We start from the raw sequence: 8,013 nt of genomic DNA, 5'->3' as shown, positions 1-8,013 counted from the left end.
TATTTAAATATTATTATTTAGATATCAAGGAGAAGCTTATAAAAAAGAACACTTTCACACATAAACAGGATAGATAAACACGTCCAAATAATCCTGTTCATTTGAACCCAATGTAGTCCTTTTCGGTTACAGTCCAGCTCAGAATTTAGTTTTAGATTCCATGTTTATTCTTTCCTCTCAGCATCTTGCTATATAAAGATATTTCATAGTAGCCCTAAGAGAGTGTGTGTTTTAAGGCCCCTGCTTCAAGACATATTGATTGTAAAAAAAACAAACAAATCAGAAAGTTGAATACCACAGCAAAGCGTGTTGATAGAAAGCCTGGTGTTTGAGCAATAAATGTGTTATTTATTTTAAAATTTGAAGAATAAAATAAAAAACGAGCTGAGTTTGAAGCCTCACGTCTTAAGATAGTCATCTTTACAATAGAGAATCTTTGATTCTGACTTTCGACAAGCAGGACTGGCTTCTCTGTCCTCTGTCTGTCTGGCAAGTATTGTTTTGTTATGGTTTTGACTGACAGGGATTGCCCAGCGTTTTGAATCATCAGCAACACCCAACTATTCTGTTGTTTCCAAACTTTTATTTTTAGGTATCCCGCACGGAAACTCTAGAAGTAGTGACTCATCTGTCTCAGCTCCTGACGTTGGATAAGTTCACCCACCCACATAACATATATTCTAAATGATCATAAAACAAAAACAAAATTTCAATCCATGCATTTTTGCTAGACTGTGGTGTGACTTTTCTTCACATTCGTTTTTCTTCTCTAAACTAAGAACTACCGGTTAGCCTCGAAAGCGCGCCCTCGTCAGTCGCGCTCCCGAACAAAAGGTTCCAACACATCACAACGGGAGCGCGGACGGCGTTCAAAAAATTAAAAAAAAAATCCCATCCCTCCAAAATACCCACTCCACCCTCTCCTAAATATCTATTGACAAAAAAAAGCCACATAAAACTTTGATTTTTTTTTTTAACTATGTGTCTACCCCTTTTAATTTGGGAAATTGGATGAGACATTTTTTCTTATTTATTTAGTATCAAAGCTGTAACATGATTGTAAACGGATGTATTGTTTTTTATTACCATATAATAACGATTTTATGCATAGATTTAATGATTTTCTCCCTATAATGTTAAACCTTCAACCCTTATTGAGGGTCTGGTTTTATGGTTTAAAATTTAATATTCATTATGATGCAAAAAATAGTTGTTTTGATTGCGAGACGGAACATTGCAAGCCAGTTATTTGCTAGTGTGAGAACCCACCTGTCACATTATATTGTGCATCCTGACGTACAGCTGTACATCCGGATTGTATCTCTGAATGACCCTCCATTAAACTCAGTTAGGTTTTATTCAAAGTTGTGGAATCATTAGTGGTTTTGTTAATTTTATTACAGATACACATGTTCCATGGAAAGCAAAAGTATTAAATTCATAGTCTAACACAGCTACATAAAAACTAAACTATAACCTCACAGCACGCAAAACAATAACTAAATTGCGTTGAAATATTTACTTTATTTAGGCTCTTTTGGTTTAATATTTTTAAATTCACAAGAATTTACATGATATTAAAAGTACCATGCAAAAGGTCAAATGTAAGGCGGCAAAAACTGTAACTTAGCCCGGAAAAAAATATTCGTTTTGAAAACCGTCTCAGACTGACCTCCAGCGGTGGGAATATCTAATTACAATACAAATAAAGCCGGGCTTCACAAACATCTATCTATATTTTTTAAAATTATTTAGAAATAACACTTCCTGCTCTTCTTTAATTTCACTTTGTTAACCGTCTTTATTTCAAGCTTTGTAGTTTTCTTTGATATTTTTATTTCAAAAATTAAAGAAACCAGCAATGTGACACTTCAAACGCAAATGTTCCAGTATCGCGAGATCTCATTGAATCAGAACACCTGAGTGTAGCGGTTCTAATTAGCTCTAGATGGCAGCACTATCTCATGGCTTCAGTTGAGAACGACTCGAAACTAGTAAGATTATGTTTTTACACGACTTACTTAACTTGTAGCTAATGTTTTTGCTAACAAAATGTGTCTATCACAATGTCTCAGTTTAGCAAATAGCCCCGTTGTTACATGTAGCTCTGTCGGATACATTTTATTGCGCTGTTAAGGCAATCGTTTTCTTTCATAAAGTGAGGACGTATTTTGAAAGGTTCCTCTCATATGAAAACATTAGAAGACTCGATTGAAAATATTATGAGACACTAGTAGGACAAAGTGTACTGCCTCTATTGCTTGTATCATATGAGAAAACTTGCAATCCTAGTATATCTAGTCATATTTTACAGGTAAATTGTTGAGAATGTGTAGTTACAAGGTTTCTATGGAAGAAAATGACATGATACATTTTAATCCATCCATCCATCCATCCATCCATCCATCCATCCATCCATCCATCCATCCATCTACCAAGTCCTCCTTCCATACTCTGTTGTTTCAGAGGTTTCATATTTAAAGCTGGTCTGCTGCAGAATTATCTGCTATTGTTTGCAGCAAACCATTGTAATTATGCTTTTAATGCTTGTTTGGGTCTGGAAAATAAGTAATATGCAACAAAGAATTTAATCTGAAAAACATTCATTTGTGCAAATAATATCTCAACAGATACCAGAAGAGAAAAAGATACATCAATCTCTACAAACAAACTCCAGACATCTGTCGATCACAGACAAGTTCATTTGAGGCGTGTAAATAAGTCGGTAGGTCCATATTTCAGTATTGGTTTGTTTGTGGGACAAAACGAACATTTGAATGTATGTAGCCATGATGAGAAAGACCATCCAGGCTTCCATCGGAAAAAGGTGCTAAAACAAGCATCTGTGTTGTGATGGGGGTGCATCAGTTACCATGGGTAACTTGAAAATGCATGAAGGACTCACTCATGCATATCCATATTTGTTTTTGGCAGACTTTGTAAGCTTTGGATAGACAAACGCTACTCTAAATGTGGCATCTTTCTGTCGTTTTGTAGCTGTAGTCATAACTCAAAAAAGCGTTGCTTCATAGACCCACTCTGTCTGCGGTTGATTGGCCTGCCTACCATCCATTGTTGGCCTCCTGTTTAAATATATGGCACAGCACAAAGAAGATATTCAGAGACCAACAGTGGGCTGCTCAGCTGCTGAAATTTATCATCGTGCAATAATGTTAATATTACCCAATGTTACAAAAACAACTAAATCATATGCATCAGTGGTCCCCAACCCAATGCCCAATGTCCTGTGTGTTTTAGATGTTTCCCAACCCCAGCCCACATGCGTCAAATGATTACATTATCTCAATATTATGCCCCCAAATTCTGTAGAAGTCTGTTATTGTTAATCACATTTAGGCCAGGTGCGCAGATGGAGGGAAGCACCTATAATATAAGAAAAACAGTAAAGAGCAGGGCTTGGGGCCTCTGATGTACATAATAGATGTAGAATAGAATTGAACATGATTGTGTATAAAAACAACAATTTACAAGACATGGAAAATCTGCAAACGACAGCAGGGACGTCAACACTTATTGAGTTTGTTGAGATTATAACACCTCACTGCTCCTGGGAGGAAGGATCTGTGGTAATGCAATTTTTTGCATGCAGGATGTCACTGAAGGGCTCTCTAGTTCTGTAACGACTTAGAGTGGAAAACCATGTCCGATGATGACGGATATTTTTTGGTCTTTCACTTCCCACTCTGGGACAAGAGGGGATCCTATGACAGAGCTGTGATGAAAAAGAATAATAATAAAAATTCCTTCATGTCCTTGTTATATTATAGATCAAATAAACATTACGGATTTTTTTTTTTAAATTTGCAACTTTTAAGTTTAGTTGGATTTAGCAATTGCATATTAATCAACTAAAACATCAAGAATATTACTAATAGAGATATTTTCCATAAAGAACCATTGTGCCAGTAATTGACAACTGTGAATTGGTCATATTAGGTCAGAAAACAAACGGAACAACAAGATGGCATTGCTTACTCATTAATTGCTCCATTCTCCCTTTATGCAGGAGACACAGGGAATATACATGAGCTAATGGAAGTGAGTGCGTATGTTTATGTGGTTCTAAGAAAAAAGCAACGGCGGGATCTGAGACTTGCCACAACGGGAGCAAAAGCTAGAGCTCAAATGCTAATTGACTAATTTAGGTCACTTGTTTGACCAGAACCAGAGGCTTTTTGTCCGTGCTCACTGGACAATCATTTATTGTAATTAACAAGCCGACTGATGATGTTGGCATCGAGCTTCAAATTATCCCCTGTTAATGGCCTGCGAGTTTAGGAGATCTCTGTCTGTGTGTTAGGGCCGTTTCAGAAAGAGGAACGTCACACAGAGTGTTTATTTATTTATTTTATTTTTTTTAACTTTCCAACACTTTGATTTTTGATTCTGATTGGATTAGGAACAGTCTGCATATTGCTGCTAAGTGGATGACTAAATTTTGCTATTAGGGTTCTGATTTAAAGCATTACATTTTATGAGGTTCTTCTACAAAAGCTGCTCATGGTTATGGCCAATAAGAAAATTGTAAAACATGATCAAGAAGCAGCGCCTAAAGATTCTTTGACTCAGATGTTGAAGTAATCACTCCAGTGCCCAATGTTTCTCAAAATGTTATACCATTTGCGTTATTGCACATCTCTCCTCAGAATAGTTCAGACAGCAATAACAAACTAGAAGAACAAGAAGTTTTTGAAAAAAGCATTACCTGCATTGACTGAGAAGATGTTCCTGGCTTTTATTAACAGGTGCAAAGTTCCTGCATGGTCTGCAAAGGTTTGGGAAAGTGTGCAGTTTGATTTTATCGCTCAGCACCACCATAAATGATAGCTGCACAGAGAATTCAGCTGCTGACCAGATCAGTTAACTTCAGTTCCCGGTAACAACACTCTTTCAGGGTGGACGCTGTTACTGAGGGAAGAAGATTCAACATTAGCTATTATTTGTACCAGTAAAAGTGTTTTAACAAGCTTGTTTTTAAAGAGGTTTGATTTTCCAAAACATGTCTGCGCTTCACTCAGGCTGTGGGAAACAAAATTCAAAGCTTCAGCAGAGTCTGCATCTCTATCAGGTAGTTGTTTCTCAATAAACGAGGGTCCAGTTTTTGTGATGGTACATACTCTCTGTACGAAACAAAGAATAGAACAAGGGGCTGGTTTTTACCTGCGACAGACTGGCGACCTGTCCAGGGTGAACCCCGCCACATTTTGTGTTATTTAAAGCTGAGTTAATAAAGCAGGATGGTGGCATTAGGGTTCCCTGGCGTCTATTGCAGCGATACTTAGATACTTAAGAGGTTTTGTGTAGTTAAACTATTTTCATGGACCTTCCAGGCAGAGGGAGGATGAAACATTTACTGCCTCAGACGTTTTTGGTGACACAGTGACGTGGCTCTGAGTTGGCTCTCTGGTTGTGGTAAACCAATCCAGCTCTCTTATAAAGCCAGTTAATAACTGGTTGAGGCACCAGCCCTGGTTAAGTACCAGAACTGCTTTGTTGGAAATGACACACAGACTGTGAGAAATCATCTATGCCCTTATTATAAATAATGGATGACTTCTTATGGCAAAAAGTCTTTTCAGCACAGTTTTATATTGTCTTGTATAATTTTTAATTTTTTAAAGATAAATCAGATTGTCTCATATCAGCAACAGTTGAAAGTTTTATAAAAACCTTGGAAACAGAACATATCATTTCATAACTAATTTATGTGTTTTAACTTATTTTTTTTTATCTGGGGACTGGGAATTTTTGAGCAATCCTAGAATCATTAGCTGGCGTTGTACAGATAACAGAACTCTCTAAATTATACGAAAGTACGCCAACATCTCAAACAGACGATTGACTTTAACTGAACTGTAATTTAGGCTTTTCCTCATTACTGCAAACACAATCATTTAATCTTAATTACCAAAGCAAGCAGCTGCAGAAACATCCTAGAGGTCACTTTTGAAGCAGCGAGCGTCTTCCCAGGGGGAGCGTTAGTTATTCTGTACGTGGCGGAAAATTTCTCTCTACACCAATTTGATTGTTTCATTAACAAGCAGATTTAGTCCCACTTCTTTAAAGCAAACTGAAATATCAACTAAGGTATGAAAACATAAGATTAAGTGACAGTAATTGTAGTAATCACATATTTAAATAGTTTCATTGGTGGGGGGGAAACTGCTCTCATTACCCAATAAAAAAACAACCCTGCAAAATAAATCATTCACAAATCCCCAAAATCCTCAGAGGGAGCATCGACTTCATTTGCACGCAACCCAAATTCATTATTTATTCCGGGGAGCGAATAAATTGTCCCCACTAGCCTGTAATTGAACTTCAGCTGGTGAAAAATTCAGCCCGCGCACACGTACCCCAGTGAGCTGGTATCTAAAGAAAACAAGAGAAACAGAGAGAAGTTTTAATGAATGCATGTGGGCTAGGAGTGGAAGGAAATAATGAGAAACATAGTGGGGAGCTGAAAGAAAGGAGGGTTGTTTTAGAAAAGATCCGGAGATTTTGCACTGCAGGTTTTCTGCTGTAATTATAAAGCAACTCCTGAGTTTTGTTTGAGTTTTTCTTAAAAACTCGCAAACCAACAGTGACGTCAAGGCAGCAATTATCTTCCGTTTCCCATGAAGGCTAAGCACGCTGCACACAACTCTGACAGAGCCGCATCCATGAAACAAACTTAGAGTTAACTGAATTTGTCTTGTTTTGCTTCTGTAAATCAATCATGGTGTCTCATTCCAAGCTATTAGATTTATACACCTTATAATAAATAACACACTGATGAGAAAACAATATTACAAGCAAGAGGTTGGAGGGGGAAAAAAAGCAGTGGGGAAGACGTGAATAATGATGAAAACTGATTTGTCTGTCTCATTTCCACTTCAACTAGGTTTTCCCAGAACACTGAATAGCCAAGCTCGTCCACATTTGTGTGTGTGTGTGTTTGCGTGGGTGCGTGTGCGCTCGCGCGCGTGTGTGTGTGTGCTTCTATGCTGGGTGGTCACGAAGATCTGGGATCTCTTCATTCTCCGCCTTCCACAGAGTGAAAGAGAAAAAGCACATGCAGAGGGGAGCTGGGGCAACACATGAACAGCAGAGAGCTGTCAAGCTGCGAGGAGGCAGCAGAGAGACGCCTCAGCCTTTTCTTGGAATACATTCTCCTCTTCATCTCTGAAGCCCACACGCGCATGTAAACTCACAAACACGCTGACGGGCTGTGGGTGACGCTCGTAGAAGAAGGAGGGAATTATTTTATGGATCTGGATGGAGGAGAGGCGGACACACTTGGACTGTTAAAAAAAAAACAGTTTTTGGATTTAGCGTCTTAGAGACTTGAACTCCTTGCGGATTCAAACTTTGTTTTATTTTGTGAGGCGTGTTAGTGGTTTTAGAGAGCAGGACTTGGTTCAGGAAGGAGACTCTGGAGCTGAGTGAATTGACTGAATCTGTCAGGTTACCGCTCAGTGCGCATGATGAGGAGGAAGATGTGTTGGCTGCTGACAGCGGTCCTGCTGGCCCACCTCGGAGGCGCTCTCACGGGAGCGTGGCGAGCAGCTCAACCAAGGCTGCAGTTTACACACTCCGGTAAGAGGAAACATGTGCTCTGAGTTTGTGTGATCTGACTTGTCTTATATCCAGACACTATTTGTTACTTTCACTCTTCTTTCATCCTTTCAGTTTTTTTTAATCTCCTGTTGATTTAGTAGTTGAGAAATCACTTCTTCTTGATTTTCTTTCTGTTTTGCATTTTTAAATTATTAGCTAATGTCTGGTTTCAGTATGAAAATGTGCCTGAGGTCCTCATCACCACACCTTCTTCTCTCAACACAAGGTCTCTCTAGACTTGTGAATTGTAGCCACTACATGACTTTGAGGTGCAGTGAGAAAAAACCTCTTATCCTTTTCATACATGCTTTTTGGTTTATTTTGTATTTTGTAAGATTGTTCTCATTGCTGTTGAAAAACCTGAAATAAAATAATGAAATAATGAAATAGTAG

General features: G+C 38.2%; 1 long non-coding RNA gene across 1 annotated transcript; it reads left to right on the top strand.

Annotated features, from left to right (window-relative positions):
- The first annotated feature begins 601 nt into the window (after positions 1-601).
- LOC103467134 (uncharacterized) lies at positions 602-7,300 on the top strand. The gene is made up of 2 exons (XR_001776802.1): positions 602-2,725; positions 6,905-7,300. It is a non-coding gene; the product is annotated as an uncharacterized LOC103467134 (long non-coding RNA).
- Positions 7,301-8,013: the final 713 nt, after the last annotated feature.

Source organism: Poecilia reticulata, linkage group LG7, assembly GCF_000633615.1.
Source record: "Poecilia reticulata strain Guanapo linkage group LG7, Guppy_female_1.0+MT, whole genome shotgun sequence".
Classification (NCBI taxonomy): domain Eukaryota; kingdom Metazoa; phylum Chordata; class Actinopteri; order Cyprinodontiformes; family Poeciliidae; genus Poecilia; species Poecilia reticulata.
This window is presented reverse-complemented; position numbering and strand designations above follow the sequence as displayed.